A 21,721-nucleotide genomic window follows, 5' to 3' on the forward strand; every position below is an offset into this window, starting at 1 on the left:
ACTCCATCTCTACTAAAAATACAAAAAATTAGCCGGGCATGGTGGTGGGCACCTGTAGTCCCAGCTACTGGGGAGGTTGAGGCAGGAGAATGGCATGAACCCGGGAGGTGGAGCTGGCAGTGAACCGAGATCTCATCACTGCACTCCAGCCTGGGTGACAGAGTGAGACTCTGTCTCAAAGGAAAAAAAAAAAGAAGAGACATCAAGGGGAAATCCACAGGCATGGCCCCTCCTGAAACATACGTTCGCTGCATCATCAGCCATATGGATATTATTGCTGCAAAAAGTTGAACCAGAAATCCACAAAATGTTACAGGGTGTCATCAGTGTGGTTACTTGATCGAAAAATAGAAGAAGAATCTTAATGAGATGGGGAATAATGGTGAAAATCTTTTGTGCCCTTGGAGGGTTAAAAGTTATTTCGTGGCAAAGCACTTAAAAGTGTTGTTAAACTTGAGACAGATAACACGTTATTCTTTTATAAATACAAAGGTTCAAATCTGGCTTTTTCTGAGGCCAACACACTATTCATCAGATATTTCCAAAACTATGTTTGATCTGTCCATTTGAGATAAAGGCGAGGAGAAAATAGTGTTACAATGAGGGAGAAAGTAATAATTCTTGAAAGAAATTCGTGCTATGGAAAGAGCTCTTCGGAAATGCATGCTTGGAAATATTCTCAAATACATGCAGGTTTTGTTGCCAAAAACAATACAAAAACTCATATCTGTACACATTAAAAACCCTGGAAATATAATTTTCTAACCTGCCCCAGTTTTTTTTCTAAGTGAAGAATTTTATCATGTTTTGAAAATATTTGTTGGAAATATTAAAAATGTCAAATCTTCCAATTAGTTTGCAACAACCACTATTTGATAACCAGAAAAGCAGAAATTTACCAGCTCATAAGACACTTTGGCGTAATTCGTGGATGGAATTTAAAAATCAGTATTATAGGTTAGTAAGGATAGTTTTCTAAAAAGATACTTCTTGTACGTGAATCTACATACAGTATTTTTGTGAAGCATATTTGAATCTATTATAACTATTAAAATATACCAAACTTGGCCGGGTGCCTCATGCCTGAAATCCCAGGACTTTGGGAGGCTGAGGTGGGCAGATTACTTGAGCCCAGGAATTTGAGATCAGCCTGGGCAACATGGTGAGATTCAGTCTCTACAAAAAATACAAAAATTAGCCAGGCGCCAGGGCATGCGCTTGTGGTCCCAGCTACTTGGGAAGTGGAGACAGGAGGAGGCAGAGGTTGCAGTGAGCCAAGATCCTGCCACTGTACTCCAGCTTGGGCGACAGAGTGAGACCCTGTCTCAAAAAAAAAGAAAAAGAAAAAGAAAAAAATATATATATAGAGAGAGAGAACTCGAAATCAGTATCACAAATTGTGTTTGATATTGCTATGCCACAAAGTGTTAAACCAAGATTTTCACTAATCAAAAATTTTTAATCTTATTTCAACTTTTTTCTTTAAAAATTATTTATTTTTTATATTTTATAATGTTCATAATATGTTAATATTTAATATTTAACATAAAATAGTAGCTATTAAAGCCTAGTGACATGTAAATAAATATAGATATTAGATATGAAATATTTTAAAAGTAAATATATTAGAAACACATGCTCAAAAGTTTTTTCTGATGGGGCACATGATATGTGGTCTTTTACAGAGAATAGCCAGTGAGAAACAGCAAATAAAATGGGTTCTTTTAGTTCTTTATAAAATCTATCAGAGAAAATGTTCCCTACAATATACATAACATACCAATCCTAAAGTATGCATTGATCCTCTATTGCCAAGCAAGCCAAATTGGGAAGCTAATTACATAAACGTTTTTAGAACTGTTCAACAAAGTCGTCGATTTACCTCTGGTTAAAAGTCAAATTCTTGGAGCAGAGCCCTAGAGATGTTGATTCAGCAAGATGAGTGTAGACCCAAGAATCTGGATTTTTCAAAGCACTGAAGCAACTCCTAATTTTGAAGATGAGAAGAGGAAGATCTAGAGAGTTAACATGACTTGGTCAATGGTATATGGGGAGTTCACCAACCAGAGCCAGAGCTAGAGCCTCCCCAGCCCCGTTGTTTCCCTGTGCAGCGCCTCCCTTTGGCACATCCTGCTCCTCAAATGAAACTCTGGTGCCTGCCTACTTAGATATTCGCAGATTGGAGGAAAGCAATCAAGGGGCTCCAATTTCAATGCTTCAGCTAGAAACCACTCGTCACTTGCAAAATATCCTTTGAATTTTCTGGTGAGACTAATGGCCACAGCACTTTATAGAGCTAAAAACAAAAGGCTATTGTTGAGTTTGTTATTGTTGCCATGTTGCTAGGAGAGCCTCTGCGATGGAATGTGCCATTCAATACAAGCTTTGCTTCTCTGGTACAACCCTACCATGTGCAAGGGACATGGCCCAGGTGCAAGGGGAGTGAGACCATACATTGCAAGGCCAAGGCCAGAACAGGAAGAGAAAGGGGAGATTTCCTCTTGGGCTTTGTGGGAGAAGAATCAAAGACTAGCACACAAGTCCTAAAATCACAAGAGGGTTCTTCAAATTTAAGAAATAAGCATACTTGAAAATTCCAAATGTTATGCTGTTTTTGCTTTTGTGGTCCCTAAACTTGCCCATTGCTCATTTGGTTATAGCAAACAGCAGTAAAATGGTCCTGAAATGTATATGATCATATTTTGTTGGAAATAGGCCATGCCCTGGCCCCAAGTTTGATTTGCTGCTCTTGGAAATACTCTAAGCATGGTGGTGGTATGAGAGTAGGATATTTGCCCAAACACCTAGTTGATCAGATCACCAAATACAGGTAAAGAAGGTGGCAGATGAACAGAACTGGATACACGTGTGTAAGACAAGTGACAATGTCCTCAATTATATGCTGGAATGAAAAGCACGTGTCCACCACTTTAAGCACCTGAATTCCAAATGACGTCACCTTCCTTTATTATTTGCATCCTAGAAAATACACCTCCAAGGATAATGTGTGCATATATATACATATATTTCCAGGGTGAGAGAAAGTATGAAGAATAAAGGGAGAACTGACGTACCATTTAACATTTTTGAAATGTTTGAAAACTGCCATTGGAAAAATCGTATATTTTGCTTAAAAAATGACACGTTTTATTTAAAAATGTTCCTGCAATTTTTATTTCAGGAGAAGGGGAGGTAAGGGCTGTTGTTTAATAAAACCTCCCAAGGCTGAGCATGGCTGTCATTTCTGGAGTCTTTCTGCTGAGGCCATTTCTCCTGTGATCATGGGCTAAAGGGCAGAGCCACATGCCCCCACACCTGCTTCTGAATTCTGAACACAGGCCAGAGGAGGGGAAGGGCAGGATGTCTGCAGAAGCAGAGCTGACCCTTGGGTAAAAATGGGAAAACAAAAAGTGGTCAGGATAGATTCCAGAGTAGTTGGAGTTATAGGGAAATCTTCACTTCCAGTGCTCTCTAGATCCTCAGCACTACGCCTTGGCCAGCCCTGAGGTAGTGGAGCCCCCTCTCCTGCCCTGGACTGGCCACCCCTCTCACTGGATGAGTGATGTGCTCTGGCTCAAAGACCGAGGGGGCAGGTGGAGGATGCCTGCTGCGGAACGTGGGTGCTCCCTCCATCAGCATCTACTCCCTGGGGAGAGGATCTGCAGCCGTCACTTCCAGGTAGAGGTCCTGGTAGAGCTGTTGAAGAAAATGGTAATGTCTGCATGGTCACTGGGACCACAACTCAAGGGTGGAGGAGACGGTAATGGGATGGGGTGAGGAGGAGGCTCCGGGTTCCACTCAGCTGCCCAAAGGCTGGAGTGATAATCTATGACCCTATCCCTAAGGGAGGGATGAAAGCCTTTGCCCTCCATGAAAGGATTTGAGGGGCCTGAGGACCTTCTTAGTGGCCCTGAGGTCATGATGCTAGTTTGTGCTGTGTTGTGTAGGCCACCTTTGTATTTTGCTATTGTGGGAAAGCAGAGGCAGTCCAATGACTGAGGAAGAAGAATAATGTAATTCTGTTGGGGGCTTGGAAATCTCCAGCAGGGTCCACCCATGGAAGAAGACACCCCTGGGCCAGGGGAGAGGAAAACAAGAGTGCCCAAGGCCTCAGCTTCTCCACTAAGCACCTGTCCCCTCTGCAAGGGGAGAGGGCCACCAGCCAAACCAGTGTCACCTTGCCCAGATCCCAGAACTTGGGCTCCAGAAGCAGCAGTCAGAAGCTTCTTGAGCAGCTCATAGACCCCTGACCCAGGCCCCCTACACTCTCTGGTGGTCCTGTAGCAGCCTCCCGCTGGAACTGTCCTCTCACTGCTTCTGTAGAATTATGCCACAAGGGAGAAGCAGCTGGCAATACATGTGACTGGATTTTTCTTTTGTTTTGTTATAATGAGAAAGTGAAGGAATACTCGTGGGCCAATTTGTAGAGAGACAGAGAGAGAGAACATATTAAATATGCTATAAGGAAGGTGGTCTCTCATTTCCCTGCACATTGTTTGGCAAAGATGATGTCATTTCATTCACATGTCGAAAGTAATTGGTCCCTTACCAACCACCTATGAAATTAAGAGCATTTCACATAGATAGATGAAAGATTCAGGGAGCACGGTTTTCATTTATGATTATTTTAGTAATTTCAAAGTGAAATGTTTGCCAGACTAAACAACAAAGTTCTTTACTTGTTTCAAGAGTCCTCTGAGTGTGAATCATGCCTTGATAGACTATTTTTTTTTTTCATTTGTAGTCTTCACTGAATCTCCAAACGATGGTACACCTAATTAGTCATCACCAGCAGGTTATTGCTGGAGATAGACAACGCAAATCCAAATACTTCTTGCAAGGTTTTCTGATGGAGTTCCTCAGACACTCTTTATTTTTCCAGTTCAGCTCACAGTCTTGGGCATCAAATGCTTTTTCTCACTCTCTAACTTTGTCCCCATCATTTCTAACAAAAACACAATTACATTTTGCTCTCAATTCAAGATTCCAGGACTAGTAAGATGATACCAGGGTTGGGTATCCACTGAACAGAAATGGCCAGAAAGATCCAGGAACTGAAATTGGGTTAGCAGATTACAGCTTCGGTGACCCTGAGAAGTTGAGCCCCCAAACCATGGCTCTACCCTAGGAGAGGCAGAGCCAAGGGGTTTGGCATCAGGCAGATATTGCAAACCCAAGAAGGCAATACCCACAATTCAGGAACTCAAAAATCAGAGATGCAGCTAGGTAGCAAACACAGGGTGTGGGAGCCAGGAATAAGCCAGGAAGAGACTGGGGAAAGTCCCCTGGCTGTCACATGCCTCCCACCAGGGCCAACTAGAATCCCAACCGCAGAGGCTGGGCCCATTGGCGACCCCAAGCAGCACCCACAGTCTGGAGTGTAAAAGTGGGTGGAAGCGCAGCCACCTGACAGTGATTGCAAGGGAGCAACTATTCCACGTTTCTTGATACATGCAGCAGTTCCGAGATGACGTCCGTAAGCATTCTCAGTCTCATTGGGTTCTTCTGTACATCGACTGTAGTGACGTCCGCATTTCACAAAACATGTGAAACTCAAGGTGGCTGTGTACAAACATGAAGAAGGGATGCAATATTCAGCTTATGTAGATGAAGATGAAGTATCATTTCATGTGGTGACAGGGTAGCTGGCAGTGGTAAAGAGTGGTGAACTTTCGGGGAGGCATGAAAAAAATTATTGTACATAGAACAGAAAGTCAGAAAGCAAAAATGTGAAGGTCCCAGGAGCTATTTTAGAGCAATGCTTCCCAGCCTTTTTCTAACCCATGGCATTCAGAGAAATTATCATTTTTCTTTTCTTCTTTGACATTTGTTTTAAATTCTGGGGTACATGGGCAGGATGTGCAGGTTTGTTACATAGGTAAATGTGTGCCAAGGTGGTTTGCTGCACAGATCATCCCATCACCTAGGTATTAAGCCCAGCATCCATTAGCTGTTCTTCCTGATGCCCTCCCTTCTCTCGCCCCCCACTCGCAGGCCCCATTGTGTGTTGTACCCACCATGTGTCAGTGTGTTCTCATCGTTCAGCTCCTCCTTGTAAGTGAGAACATGCCATATTTGGTCTTCTGTTCCCGGGTTAGTTTGCTGCGGACAAAATGTGGCATGAGAATAACATGTAATAGGAGCACAACATGAGGCTTCTCGCTCCATCCATGTCTCTGCAAAGGACTTGATCTTCTTCCTTTTTATGGCTGCATAGTATTCCATGGTGTATGTGTACCACATTTTGTTTATCCAGTCTATCATTGATAAACTTGGCATTTGGGTTGATTCCATGGAGAAATGATCATTTTTCTAAGGCACTCTTGGATAAAGGTTTGCTTGCCGCTGAAGGCAAGAGGTTCTGGGTTTCAGCCCTTGGGCACTTGCCTGGATGCCCTAAGGGTTACATTGGGGGCTAAGGGTAGTCACTCTCTCCTCACACGTGGAACTCATTCAAGGTTCTAAGTTGAGGAGCTCAATTTTAGAAGACTGGGAAGGAATAAACAGAAATGAAGCATGTCACAATGGACTTTGGATCAGTCTACAAAAACCCATACCTGCTGTGGGCCAAACTCCACTTACACTAGGTGTAAATTCCTGCTCTCAAGGAGCTCCCAGAAGACAGACAGAATGGAGAAAGAAAAGCACTTGTTATGACGAACTGTGACCCACGGGGTGCGATGGGAAGGCGAGTTTATTCTTATCGCCACCTCCTTTTAGAGCATTTGCTAAGGCCCACCCTTTCACAGCCTGGGGAAAACTCAGGGGCCCATAGCTTTCCTCGTCACCTTTAGACATTAAAAGTGTCCCAGTTGCTTAAATCTCAAAACATCAGCTCTTTCCAGTAATTAATAAGTTGAATCAAGTGTAATAATCAAAAGTATCATGCTTCATTTACGCGTAAAACTTCTCCTCGTCCCCCACCCCCATTGCATTGAGGATGGAGTGCAGTGGTAGTCATGGCTCACTGAAACCTCAAAATCCCAGGCTCAAGAGATTCTCCTGCCTCAGCCTCCTCGGTGCTAATGGCTGCTGCAGCCAGGTGTTCACTCCAGCTGGTTTCTGAGTTCCCCAGGATCAGATCAGGGAGGAGAGAAGGAAGATGAGCAAAGGCCTGGAGGCCAGGATCGCAGCAGTTGGAGGCCAGGGTTGCAGCAGCCCTTCTCTTGTGCGGTGCCTTCACAGGTTCTTCTGAGACCCTCCAACTCTCCATTCCCTGCTGGACCACAATCCTGGGGCTGTGTCCCCTGGAGCCCCTTGGGGCCCTGAATGCATCTCTTGCTGCATTGCTTATGGCTCTTCCTCAGCCCCAGGGAATCTGAAGTCATTTCCTATTGGGGCTGCCTCACTCTCTATTTGGCTCCTCTTACTCCCTCCTTTCCCCGACGGCCCTCGCCAGTCATGGGAAACACGACGAGTCCTTTGTACCCAACTCTGAGTGCAAGCTGACCCCAACACCACAGAGCAACCAACTAGCCAGACTCCCCACTTCTCAGCCAAACACCGGCCCACTGCATCCCCCAAGCATCAGGAGGCACCCCTACACCTTGGCTTGAGGTAGGGCAAGTGACCTCATTCTTTCTTCCAGGTGAAGCCCACAGCAGAGCTTTCCTCCAAAAATTCCCTACTGTAAATTTCAATTCTTTTCTTGGCTTCTCTCTCATCTTTTATATAGTCTGGAGGTGGGTGGTTGGCTGAGAGTACAAAACTGGTTTCCATAAGCACTTTTTGCGAATCTTGCATCTCACTTTGGAATGTTCTATCTATTGCTTTGGGGCCTCACTTGAAACTGAGACTAAAATAATTCCAGTTTAACACCTAGTACAGCAAAGAGCATCCCCCTTTTTTGTTTCAGGGCATAGCACATACAGAAAATGATGATATTTGTGTGGTGCTCTTGGGTAAATGGATGTGCTTTCCATGGTGAGAGCTAACTGGCCAAGAGCTCCAGCTGCTCCAGTTGCCCAATGTGGTCAACTCAAGGCCTAGGGTATAAGCACAACCTATTTGCAACATGCCAAGTGCAGGGTCTTCACAGATTCTTTCGAGACCTTTCTATTACCCCTTCCCAGCTGGGCTATAATCCGGACCCATGCCTGTGTTATTTGATGATGTTTGGGAAGCTGTGTGCTAGGCTGTGGATGACACTGGGAGTGATGCAGAAGAATAAACTATTCATTCAAGCTGTAGCATCAGGCTGCCTAGAGGGGGTGATGCCTGAGCTGGGTCTGCGTTTTGAAGGATGAATAAGAGTTCTCTAGGCACTGCCTTAGTCTGTTTTCTGTTACTTAAAACAGAATACCTGAAGCTGGGTAATTTATAAAGAAGAGAAATTCCTTCTTTCCCTCCCTCCCTCCCTCCCTCCCTCCCTCCCTTCCTTCCTTCCTTCCTTCCTTTCCTTCCTTTCCTTCCCTCCTTTCTCTCTCTCCCTTCCTTTCCTTCCCTCCTTTCTCTCTCTCCCTTCCTTTCCTTCCTTTCCTTTCCTTTCTTTCCTTTCCTTCCTTCCTTCTCAGGGTCTCACCCTGTTGTTCAGGCTGGAGTGCAGTGGTGCAACCGTAGCTCACTGCAACCTCAAACTTGCAGGCTCAGGCAATCCTCCTGCCTCAGCCTCGCAAGTAGCTAGGACTACAGGTGGGTGCCACCATGCCAAGCTAATTTTTAATTTTTTGGGAGAGATGGGGTCTCCCTGTATTACCCAGGCTAGCCTTGAACTCCAAGCCTCAAGCGATCCTCCTGTCATGGTTTCCCAAAGTGCTGGGATTACAAGTGTGAGCCACCATTCCCGGGCAGAAATGTATTCCTTATAGTTTTGGAAGCTGAGAAGTCCAAGGTCGAGGGGCTGCCCCTGGTGAGAGCCTTTTTGGTGCTAGGGTCTCTACAGAGTCCTGACGTGGCATGGGACATCACGGCATGCTAGCTCGGGTCTCTCTTCCTTATGGATCAAGTTCCCATATGAGTTTCGGAGGGCACAAACATTCAAACCATTGCAGTAGCCACCAGAGCAAGGACATTCTGGGGAACACAGTGTTTGGTGCAAGGGGTGCACTCAAGCATGTGACGGGCAGGAGGGAAGTGGCTGGGTGGGAGGCTGGAGGCTCCATCCTGGGCAGCCCTTGCTTTCAAGACCTCCTCACGGCTGTGCCCTGCAGCAATTTCACCTCAGCCTCATTCACAATTCCTTCTTCTTCTTCTCACATCTAATTAATTATCAAGTTCTTGTTTCATCTTTTAATTATTTTCCCATCATCCCATTCCTTCCAGGCCCACACTCACTGCCATGGTCTTCATTGTCTTACTACTGTGAAGGCAAACGTCACACGCGTGATCATCCTTGCCCTGTTTCCCTCTGCCAATCCGATTTCTATGCTGCAGCAGCAGTGATGTTAAAATATCAGGCCAGGATTAACTTCCCCCTCCAATCATTTTATTTCTCACTCCGTGAACTCTCCTTCCTTCCCGTAACCTGCCCAGGCCCAGGCACTTTCCCCAATGACTTCATCGGATCTCCAGTCAAACAGCACTCTATCAGAGACCCTCCTATAAATGACAGCACCCTACCTTCAAGACTCCATTTCCTTACCTGGCAGCATTGATTGTCACTTGACATGTTGCATGTTTATTTCATCGTTGTCTGCCCCAGTAGAATGTGAGCTCCAGCAGGCAGGGATTTGATCTTGTCTCTTGATGCCTCTCCCATGCCTGGCTGGTAGGAGGCCCTCAGTGATAGTTGTTAAATAAATGGGTGAGTAATCCCAGCGGTGAGGCTGAGGCAGGAGGATTGCTTGAGGCCAGAAGTTCAAAACCTCCCTGGGCAACATAGCAAGACTCCCGGCTCAACAAATAATTTTTAAGTTAGCCAGGCATGATGGCTCACACCTGTAGTCTCAAGTACTCGGGAGGCTGAGGCAGGAGAATCACTTGAGCCCAGGATATTGAGGCTGCAGTGAACCATGATCACGCCACTGCACTCTAGCCTGGGTGACAGAGTGAGACCCTGAGTCTATAAACAAATAAATAAGTGAATAGAGTGAGGTGTGAGGAGACAAGCAAACTCTGACTCACTTTATACTTACAATTTCTTTGTGGCATATAAAGCCATCCTTTTTAATAGCAACCATTCGATATTTATTGAAGATTTACTCTATGAGCAGTGCAATGCTAGCTATTTTATGTGTATTATTTCAGTCTCCACAATAACCTATGAAATAGGTACTATTTCTAGCTCCCCTTTTCATGTAAAGGCCCCTCGACTTTGGACTTCTCAGCTTTCAAAACTATAAGGAATACATTTCTGTCCAGGTATGGTGGCTCACACTTGTAATCGCAGCACTTTGGGAGCCCATGACAGGAGGATCGCTTGAGGCTTGGAGTTCAAGGCTAGACTGGGCAATAGAGGAAGACCCCATCTTTGCCAAAAAATTGTTGTTTTTCATTTACTTATAGTAAATAAAAATATGTAATAATACATTAAAACATCAGTAATGTACACTTTACATTGCACAAACTCTGGCAACTTGTTTATTTTTTCAGATCTTTTGCCATGTACACATACACGCACATATAGTTGACCTGGAGTTTGTGTATGTGTTTATTTGCTTCTTTCTTGTTTTTGCTATTTTACAAAAATGAGATCTCATGATATATATTGTTCCACAAGGTGATGTGTTTCAGAGAATTTTTTTTTTTTCATGAAAGTTACTAAGATAGACCTCATTGTTTTTTTTCAACTTGCATATGTAGGATATACCATGATGCATTTAATCTCTTCCTACTGATTGACATTCACATTGGTTTTTTGGTTTTGTTTTGGCTGTACTGTGTTACAAACAATTTTGCAATCAATCTATCTTTCTATATTGTTGATCGGGGCCAAGGTATGTAAGGACATCAGGAGGGAGATTCCTAAATGTGAAATTGCTAGGTCAGCAAACACGCACGTTCTATTTATTTATTATAATATGATACTAGGGTTGTGGTTTCTGTAGCAAACATGCCTTGCGGCTGACCCACATCCCCTCCCAGCTCCCATCTCCTGTGTCTGTCCCAGCTCTTTGCCTGAGGCTTTCTCTGGCCGCAGAACTTGTTCTGTCTGTGTCTGAGCCATGGAGTTAAGCCCCCTCACCCCGCCCCGCCCCGCCCCAGCAGCCTTCAATCAATGACCCACAGGAATTGATGGTTAAATACCTCCTTGGCTGGGTGGGTTAATTCAGGTACATGTTTTATGCTGGATCACAGTTTCCAGTTGCCCACAGTGGTAACTTGATTGACAGCACACTCTTCATTCACTTCCTCGCCTGCCCAGTCTCCCTTCCTTAATCCCCCGCTGATATTTCTTAGGGTGAACCCCTAAACAAACGCTTGCACTCAAATCTTGTCTCCAGGTCTGTTTCTGGGGAACCAAAACTAAGAAACTCTTATTTACTTATGAAAAAAAGTAAAGTTTGTTCTTTAAATAAAAGTGATGCATATACTTTGTTTTTTTAAGTATAAAAAGATAGAAAATTAAAAGTAAACATCATCTTCTAACCCAAAGGTAATAACAGTTAATAGTGTCCTTCATTTCTTCCAAGAAAGAGACATGATTATACAAATATATATACACACATCCTTTTATATTTACATAAATGGAATAACACTAAACACAATGCAGCCAGGCGCGGTGGCTCAGGCCTGTAATCCCAGCACTTTGGGAGGCCGAGGCGGGCAGATTATGAAGTCAAAAGATTGAGACCATCCTAGCCAACATGGTGAAACCCCTGTCTCTACTAAAAATACAAAAAATTAGCTGGGCGTGGTGGCACTTCCTGTAATCTCAGCTACTCGGGAGGCTGAGGCAGGAGAATCACTTGAACCCAGGAGGCAGAGGTTGCAGTGAGCCGAGATCCAGCTACTGCACTGCAGCCTGGCAACAGAGCGAGACTCCATCCCAACAACAACAAACAAACACGATGTTTGGCACTTTTACCCACTTAATGATACATCTTGGAGAGCATCGATACTTACATATACAGAGCTTTTAGTGGCCTTGCATTTTAGGGCCACACCACATGGTTTTTAATCAGTCCCCTATTAGAGAACATTCAGTTGTTTCTAATATGTAGTTACCATCATGCTGTGACAAATATTTTTGTACATATATTTTAGGTCATTTAAAAAATTTTAAATCATAACAGAATCGCTGGGTCAAGGTGTAGGTGCATTTTGTTTTTGTCTTTTAGACATTACTGTTTGTTCCTCTTCAAATAGGCTGCACTGATTTCTACTTCTACCAACAGTGTCTGAATGCCTGTTTCGCCACACCTCCTCAACACTGGATTTATCAAACATCTTAATATTTACTAATCTGTTAGGTGAAATAAGTATTTAATTATTTTATTGTGTGTTTCTTTGAGCATCTATTCATATATTTATTGTCATTTATGGTTCATCCATGAATTATCTGTTTCTATCCTGGACGTATTTTTCTATGGGATTTTTTGGTCTTCTTCCTTTTGGTTTCCAAGAGCCTTTATATAGGGTATGGCTATTAACCTGTTAGATATGGTGCTTATATGTCCTCCCATTCTGTGACTTTTCTTTAACTTTGTTTAATAATGATGAAATATTCTCTTATACAAGAGTTTCACATTATTAAATCAAGTCTATTCATTTATTTTCTTGGTTTCTGGATTTTATGTGATGCTTGAGAAGTCTATTCTCCAATTTTATAAAAATATCCATCTGTATTTCTCTTAGTTCTTTCATTTTTACATTTGCATCATTAATTCATTTGGAGTTTATTTGGTGTTTGTTGTGTTTGAAGAAACTACAAAGAAACGAGAGTGAAGCAAAGAATACAAGCCTGGCTTAAAAGTGCTGAACACCAGTCAGTGGCTTATGCCTGTAATCCCAGTGTTTTGGGAGGCCAAGGCAGGAGGATCATTTGAGGCCAGGAATTCAAGACCAGCCTGGCCAATAAAACATTACAAAATTAGCTGGGTGTGGCTGAGGCGAGAGGATCCCTTAAGCCCAGGAGATTGAGGCTGCAGTGAGCTGGGATTGCACCACTGGACTCCAGCCTGGATAATACAGAGACACCCTGTCTCTTAAAACAAACAAACAAAAAAATGTGCTGAATGCTTGGGTGGTGATATTGGGGAGTTGCCATTGATCAGGACCTGCTAAGGGGTTTTCCTTCATGAGGAAGGTGGTCCAGGGTCATTTTCCAGGGCTATTATCGGTGTGTGCCAGAGCTAGCAGGTACTGGCTCATGAGTGCCAATTTATTATGTGTTATATGTTATACAGCCATTCTTATAAGTTAAGTCCTATTACATTATAATTAAACAAATAATATTTTTCAGAAAGGTAAAAACATTTAAAATCTACCACTTCCAAATCATTTTACCATGTTGTCTTCTTACATATGCCTCTGAGGTTATTTACTGCCATCGTATCTATGTAGTGGAAATAGTACATAATGTTGATATCACATTGGTTGCTTGAATTGGCCACGGTGGGAGTATTCACATCTCGGATCTCAGCAAATGCTACCAGTCAGGTTCCTTTTTTTTCCTTTGGAGATTAGCTGATAAGCATTTACCAGCACACCCCGACTTTGCCTGTCTCCAGATATGCTTATTCAGGGAAGAGGCAGGTGTGCTGGAGAGGAAATCCCAGCATCCGTTAGGGAATCAGACTTGAGAACAGTTAGGTTCTGCCCAGTCCTACCACTCTACGATTCCAGGATACTCGTGATTATTCTGCATGGCTACATTGCCAAGGGGAATTTAGCTCAGAAAAACCTGCTTTAGGGGATTTCTCCAGAGTCTTCACATTCCTAACCTGGATCTCATTTTGGTGTAATTTGGCCCTCCGATGAGGCGTGCACAGGATTTTCCCTGCAATGTCTCAGATTTAGATTCCAACATGGCAGTTCAGACCTATAGATAGAATTATTTATCATCATTCATCTGTTTTCCATTTAATATTAAGTGTTCTTAAAACATTTGACTCTCTGTAAATGCTGTCCAAGTAGCCACAATGTATTGACGTTTTTACTTACTCTCTTCCACATGGCAGCTCAGATTTTGTAGAGAGCAAAAGAAGGTTGGGGAAAACAGGGTTTGGGATTTCACACCCACTCTTGAAATAAGGGAAGCATTATTTATCCCAGTTATAAAGAAGAGCCTTTGTTTTATCTTTGTAAGTCAGTTTTTTTAAAGAGCTAAAAACATGTAAAATACATAAAAATCACAGGAAAAAATATATGGTTCAAGTAGCTGTTACATAATTGTATGAGAACCTTCTCACTGAGAATATGAGAAAGTGACTTCTTCTGCTTCGGCATTGTATTTTAAAGATAGAGAGACTTGTAAGTGTTAGCACAAATTTAGAAATTCCTACTAAATCAATTATAACAAATAATTTTATGCCTTCATGTCCTGAAACAGACCCATGTACCATATTAATAATGTTTTGAGGGGTACATTTCACCAGGAGCTTTAATTATTTTTTACAAATATACCTTGGAAGTCATTTTTGCCCACATTTCACAGATGGTTAGATTGGTCTATTCACTGGCTCTGAAACATTCCAACCTAATTTCCAGCTTCTCTCCATCTTCCTACCTTAAATGCCATCCCTCCTCTTTTCCATGGAATCATCTCAAGTCTTCAAGATTCTACAGTTTTTCCATAATTATTCCCAAGTTGAGTGATGCATTGCTTTTCTGGACTTATAACAATTTTCCATATCACCCATTTGGCACCTGATTATACTTTCTCTTGTAACTTACATTGTTAGGCAATTTCTACTGTCTTTACAGTTGACCCTTGAACAACGTGGGTTTGAACTGCATGGGTCCTATTACATGGAGATTTTCTTACATCTCTGGCACCCCTGAGACAGCAAGACCAACCCTTCCTCTTCCTCCTCCTTCTCAGCCTGTTCAATGTGAAGACCAAGAAGATACAGACCTTTATGATGATCTACTTCCACTTCATGAATAGCAAACGTATTATCTTTTCCTTATGATTTTCTTAATAACAATTTATTTTCTCTGGCTTCTATTATTGTAAGAATATAGTATAGAATACATAGAACCTATAAAATATGTATTAATTGCCTGTTTATCAGTAAGCCTTCCGGTCAATAGTAGGCTATTAGTAATTAAGTTTTTGAAGAGTCAAAAGTTATGCATGGATTTTTTATTGCAGTGGGACTCAGTGTCCCTAACCCCTGTGTTATTCAAGGGTCAACTGTAGTTTTACCTCAACATTCAGACAAGAGGTTCTGATTCTGAGATGTGTAGACTCCTTTGGGACTTTAGGGAAATTGGTGATATCATAAAATTATATGTAAAATTTTGTGTACGTGCCAATGTGCTTTTTTAGGGGCAAAATTCCTTATTGTTACCAGATTCTCAAAGGGATTTTTGACCCAAGAGTCTAGTCTCCTGGAGGAATGTAATTATATGATATGCTTTATTATATTCTTCACAATGTCTTCAGTAACTCAGCTGAGTAATTAATTGGGCACAGGATAGATCTAATGTTTTCACTTATTTGCCATCAATTAACATCTTATTTTCCAAACCATGGAAGACGGATAATAACTTCTATTTCCATCTCACAGATGTAATGAACATATATGAAGATAATAGATGTGTCAAAGTTTTGAAAAGTTAAAAATAATACCTTATGGTTCTGATAGCCCATGTTGAGAGATGCGATAAGGAAATTCTGCACTTCCAGAATTCACCATCATTTTTATTACCTTTTCTGAATCTTCTTCTAGAGCAGCAGAGCTTGGAAAATGTCTTGTCCCTTGACTTCGACTTCAGCAGCATTGATTTCCAATACCACCTCTCACCCAATAGTTTATTAATAAAAATTGCCTTATCCCCTGTTCATTACTCTCCAATTTTTGACAATCTTAAGTCCTGATTAATTACCATTGTCCCCAGTACTCTTCCTATTATAATTCTTGGCGGCTGCAATATTCTTGCAGATGCTGCTTCTAATAGCCTGACTCCTTATTCCTGGACCTTCACTTTTCCAGTGATCTTGTCCTCCACTCCACTTTAGTCACCACCTCCCATGGTCAAACCTAGACCTTGTCTTTACCAATAACTACAATCCTTCTGTTGTAGGCAGAATAACAGACCCTCACAAAGATGTCTACTTTCTAATCCCCAGAATCTATGAAAATGTTAGACTACATGGCAAAGGGAAATTGAGGTTGCAGATGGAATTAAGGTTGCTATGCTGGATTATTCAGGTGGCCCCAGTGTAATCACAAAGGTCCTTAAATATGGAAGGCAGAAACGGAAGAGGTCAGAAGGGTGTTCTGGATAACTCTACCCACTATCACTGGATTTGCAGATGAAGGAAGATGGCCACGAGCCAAAGAATGTGGTTGGCTTCTATGTCCTGGAAAGGACCAGGAAATGGATTCTCCCTAGAATATCCAGAAAGGAACAAAGCCATGTCAACACCTTCATTACAGCCCAGTGAAATCTATTTCAGAATTCTGATCTCTAGAACTACTAATCACACATTTGTGTTGCTTTAAGCCAATAAATTATGATAATCCATTACAGCAGCAGGAGGAAACACATACACCTTCCTTTCATTAGCAGATGAGGCCAAGGTTGCCTTCATGCATCCCACTCTATTTTTGCAATGTACTTCCTCTAGTACCCAACTCTGATAATATTTTGATCCCACTAAATCCTGTAATCCATTGATCCTATAACCTTTTTACTGCCACTCATTACACTCCCCTGTGTTTTTCCTACTTGAGCAGCTCAGATTCCATGACCAAGTGCTGGAATCACTCACCTGCAACTCTCAACTGCAGAGTAATTCAGTTAAATCCAACCCTCTCCCTATCTTGTACTTGAATCTGCTAGTTGAATATGGTTGGAAAAAAACATACAGCCAATCTGACTGGTCTCACTTTAAGTTCATGACTCTAAAATATCACATGGGACCTTAGTGTGCCAGGAAGTCCCTGCTGGGATTTCACGATCCTTCCCTGTCTAACTTTCCTAGGAGACTATTTCACAAATTGTCTTCTCTCTGGAAATATCCAAATTCTTTTTCTCTATCTTCACTCTCTGCTGATTTTGTGTGTAGGTAACCTTATTACTTATTCCATTGAGAAAAGAGATGATCAGAAGACTTCCTTAAATCCCCACCACCCTACATACCCACTCACCCACCTACATGTCTTCCCTCCCATAGCTGTGAACCATTGGTGAGGGCAGGGAAGATTCACCAGTCACATCTCCCGCTTCTGTCTCCTTTGGTTCCATGAAATCACTTTTCCCACTTTCCACTGGATCACTCTCATCAGCATACAGACATTCTGCTATTTCTCCTGTCTTAGAAGAACCCTGTCTGGGCCCCATATCCCCCTCTGTCTCTGCCCTACTCCTCTGCCCGCCGAGAGGTGTCTGCACCCCTCTCCTCCGCCCATCTTCTCTTGAACTAACTCCAGTAGGGTTTTTGTCCTCTCCTCTACCCTGAAACTACTATTGTCCAAGTCACCAAGGCTTCCCCAAGGCTAAATCCAGTCATCAGTTTCTGGCCCTCATCTTACCTGACTTGTCAGTAGCACCAGATACTATCTCTGGTCTGGATTCTTGCAAACGTCTCTAACTGGGTTCCCATCTCCTGCCTTTGGGACCGTACAGTCTATTTTCTACTGGGCAGTGGAGGATTTCTGTTTCATTTTGGTTTTAGTGAGTCACATTATGTTGCTCCTCAGCTAATCACACTCTAATAACTTCTCAGCTCACTCAGGTAAAAGCCAGACTTCTCTCAGGGACCTTCAAGTGCTGCATAAAGTGGCCTGAGGTCACTGCCTTCATCTGCAGACAGGCTCTGGGCTCACTTTGCTCTAGCTTCGGACCTCCTGGCAGCTCCTCAGACTCACCAAGCACCTTTCTCCCTCAGAGCCTCTGTCCACTGACTGTGCCCTCTGCCTAGAACAGTCTTCCCCAGAGGCTGATGTGGCTTGTTCCCTTCTCCTTCCAGATTTCTCATCAAGGTGGTGTTCCTGACACCCTCCAACATGAAGGAAAAGCACGTCCTGCTCTGTCCCACCCCTGCTTCTTCGTTTTACCTTATACTTTTTCCCATGGCATGTATCATTATCTGAGATTGTATATATATATTATTATTCAGTTACATATAATAAATTATATACTAGTACAGTCCTATGCCCCCTATATGTGACATTCTGGTCACATATAGGACATTAGTTCCATAAGATTCTAATACTATTATTTTCCTGTACCTTGTCTATGTTTAGATATGCTTAGATACACAAATATTTACCATTGTGTTCCAGCTGCCTAATGGCGTTGAGGACAGCCACATACTGTACAGGTGTGTAGCCTGGAAGCTATGGGCTATACCACACGGCCTAGATGTGTAGTGAGCTAGACCATCTAGGTTTGTGTGCACTCTGTGATGTTTGCACAGTGACAAAATGGCCTAACGATGTATTTCTCAGAACATATCTTCATCATTAAGTGAGCCGTGGCTGTTTATGTTTATGTAATATATTATATATGCATATTAAATGTATTTATAGACACATACAGTATATATATATGTATGTGTGTATTTCTATGTGTGTCTGTCTACATATGCATGCATAATTATTTCCCTCACCAACTAAACTATAAATGCCACTGAGGCAGGGAGCTTGTTTTGTTCCTGGCTATACCTCCAGCAGCTAGGAAAATGCCCTGTGTACTGCTGAATAAGTTTGTTGAATCAATAGAAGAAAGAATAAATGAATGAATGAATTTAAGTAAAGCTGAACGCGCACTCAAATGGATCACAGCTTGACTGCAGATCTTTGTTGTCATTGTTTTGCAGCCAGGCAGGCAAGATGAGCTTCTCCTAGCTTTGTGTGTGTCAGCTTCAGTACTTATCAAATATTGATAAGTTTGATCTTGGGATTTAGTCTACCTAATGTGTTTCAAACCTCAAGAGGCATCTTCTCTAGGGAAGTCCTAGAGTTCTGTGATGTCACCACTACCTAGATTTCTTTGTTGTCTTTTGACAATCTTCCCTTAAATGCATGCTTCTCGAGGATAAGAATACGGAATAGAAGTTAATTATTGATGTTGTCAGTGAATGTTTTCTTCGATATATGTGAAAATCATTGCCTTTTTTCAGGAGAAGCTTACCAGAGTAAAGAAGCACTGTGTTCTCCACGGTGAAAGTGAGAAGCTCAATTCTAAAACACCATTTGAAAATCATGTCTGTCCAATAAACAGTGTATAATGATTGGGATACCCTAATACCATTCTTATATTTACTAAGGGATGTGCGGAAATACACACTCCTAGAAAAATTAATCCAGTTAAATTTTTCTCTTTCATTTTTAAATTCTTTAAGCCTCAACAACCCAAGAGTGTAGGATACATTTATATCTGGGCTATTAGAGCTATTTTCAGTTTTAACTATTCCAAGTTTCCATCCTCTCACAAAAAATGTTAGCAACTCATGGTTAATCTGGGCCATGAGCAGAAAGAATTTTTCCCTTTCTCTTATTTTGATGTAAAGGAAAAATTTCTGTAGAAACACATGTTTTTGGAAACACTGGACTTAGAGAACACTTTGTGGTGGAGAACTATGGAATTTTGATCAGACCAAACACTGTACTACTTATATCCATCCCTCTGAATGAAAGATACAGCACAAGTAATAGTGGGAAACTGAGGTTTGCCAGGGCTTAGACAATGTGTTTATGACCAATTCAAGGGATCTTAAATGGCGGATAAGTTATTTTCAATGTTTCTGTAATTCTAAAGTGCAGGAATGATGCTGCATGATAGCTGACCAACAATGGTGGGTGTTAAGAATTCCATTCATTGGGTATTAATAGCATCAAGATTATAACTGTCTTACATCCCTGCTTATTTCATAATCTATTTCTGGAACCAGAGATTTGGAGGTTCACCAGGTCTGCAATCCTGTCAGCTTTGACTTGATCAGTGGGAGCCAAGTGCATTAACCCAAAAGATTCAACTGAGAGAGGGAGGGGGAAAAGGAAAACTTTAAGTTTGTTGGAACCCTGTGCAAAAGAAATTGTACAGTCCAGATAACTATCTGGGAGAGTTGCTAACAACTGGGGAATAGCTGAATAGCCTGATATGGGAATTCAGAGAAGTTTATGGCCAAGTGAGTGTTAACTAAAAAATATATAATTCATTCATTTATTAATTCACTAACAAAGCTATAATTAAGCACCTACCTTGTGTTTGGCAAGTGGCAGAGAGCAGGTCTGTATGCCAAAATTATTTTGGGGGATAGAGATTTAAGAAGGCCACAAGTGTGGTGAAAATGTTATCCAAAAGGGCTTGGTTCCATTTTTTAGCTGCTTGACCTTGGACACGTTACTTAACTTTTCTGAGTCTGTAGAATGGGAATAATAACTCCCAGTTTAAAATATTTCTGAGGATTTAGTGAGACAATTCTATGAACAGTAAGACAATGACTTGGAAAGCATCTCACATGGTTCATGGTCCATGGAAGGCATTCAACAATGTAGGTTTCTGTCCCCTTCTCCCAGGAAAGGTGTGTTAGTCTGTTCTGCATTGCTATAAAGGAAGACTTGAGACTGGGTAATTTATTTTAAAAAAGAGGTTTATTTGGCTCACAGTTCTGCAGACTGTACAAGAAGCATGGTGCCGGCATCTGCTTCTGGTGAGGGCCTCAGGAAGCTTCCAATTATGGCAGAAGGTGAAGGGGGAGCAGGTACATCACCTGGTAAGAGAAGGAGCAAGAGAGACGCCATGCACTTTTAAACAACTAGCTCTTGCGTGAATTAACTCATTACCATGGGGAGGGCCGCCCTCCCCATGGTAATGAGTTAATTCATGAGGGATCCACCCCCATAACCCAAACACTTCCCACTAGGCCCCATCTCCAATATTGGAGGTCACATTTCAACATGGGATTTGGGGGCAGTACAAACCATTCAAACCATATGAAAAGGGAATGGCTCTGAGCGATTCCCAAGGAAGGCAGGAAGGAGTCCTGGGAATCAGGTCTGGCTCTAAGAAATGGCACTCCTGGATTCTGTATAGTGTATGTAGAGAAACACCCCATATTTCCCATGAAATGCACGACTCAAGTGTTTGGGTTGACGTCCTTGGACCTTATAGGTTGGCAATGGTGCCCGACTGCTTCCCTTTGCTCACAGCTGAAGAGGAAAAATTTGAATTGTGACTGAAGAAAATGTCAACTGTGTATATGTGTGTGTGTGTGTATGTGTGTGTATATGTGTGTATATATGATGGAATACTACTCAGTCATTAAAAAGGAATGGAATAACAGCATTTGCAATGACCTAGATGAGATTAGAGACTATTATAGACTATTATTCTAAGTGAAGTAACTCAGGAATGGAAAACCAAGCATCGTATGCTCTCACTGATATGTGGGAGCTAAGCTATGAGGACACAAAAGCATAAGAATGATACAATGGACTTTGGGGACTTGGGGGAAGAGTTGGGGGGGAGCAAGAGATAAAAGACAACAAATATGGTGCAGTATATACTTCTCAGGTGATGAGTGCACCAGGTTCTCACAAATCTCCACTAAAGAACTTACTCATGTAACGAAATACCACCTGTACCCCCAATAACTTATGGAAAAATAAAATTTAAAAAAATTGTGTCATATGTAAAGTGAAATGCTGGAGAAGGATGTGCT

At 42.1% G+C, this 21,721-nt stretch overlaps 1 long non-coding RNA gene across 1 annotated transcript in view; it reads left to right on the forward strand.

The window, feature by feature from the left end:
- Positions 1-3,391: 3,391 nt before the first annotated feature.
- Positions 3,392-21,721, forward strand: part of LOC115900374 — a 110,714-nt gene continuing 92,384 nt past the window's right edge. The window contains exon 1 of the long non-coding RNA XR_004060036.1: positions 3,392-3,711. This is a non-coding gene — a long non-coding RNA (uncharacterized LOC115900374). The remainder of the gene's footprint in view (positions 3,712-21,721) is intronic.

Source organism: Rhinopithecus roxellana, chromosome 11, assembly GCF_007565055.1.
Source record: "Rhinopithecus roxellana isolate Shanxi Qingling chromosome 11, ASM756505v1, whole genome shotgun sequence".
NCBI lineage: Eukaryota > Metazoa > Chordata > Mammalia > Primates > Cercopithecidae > Rhinopithecus > Rhinopithecus roxellana.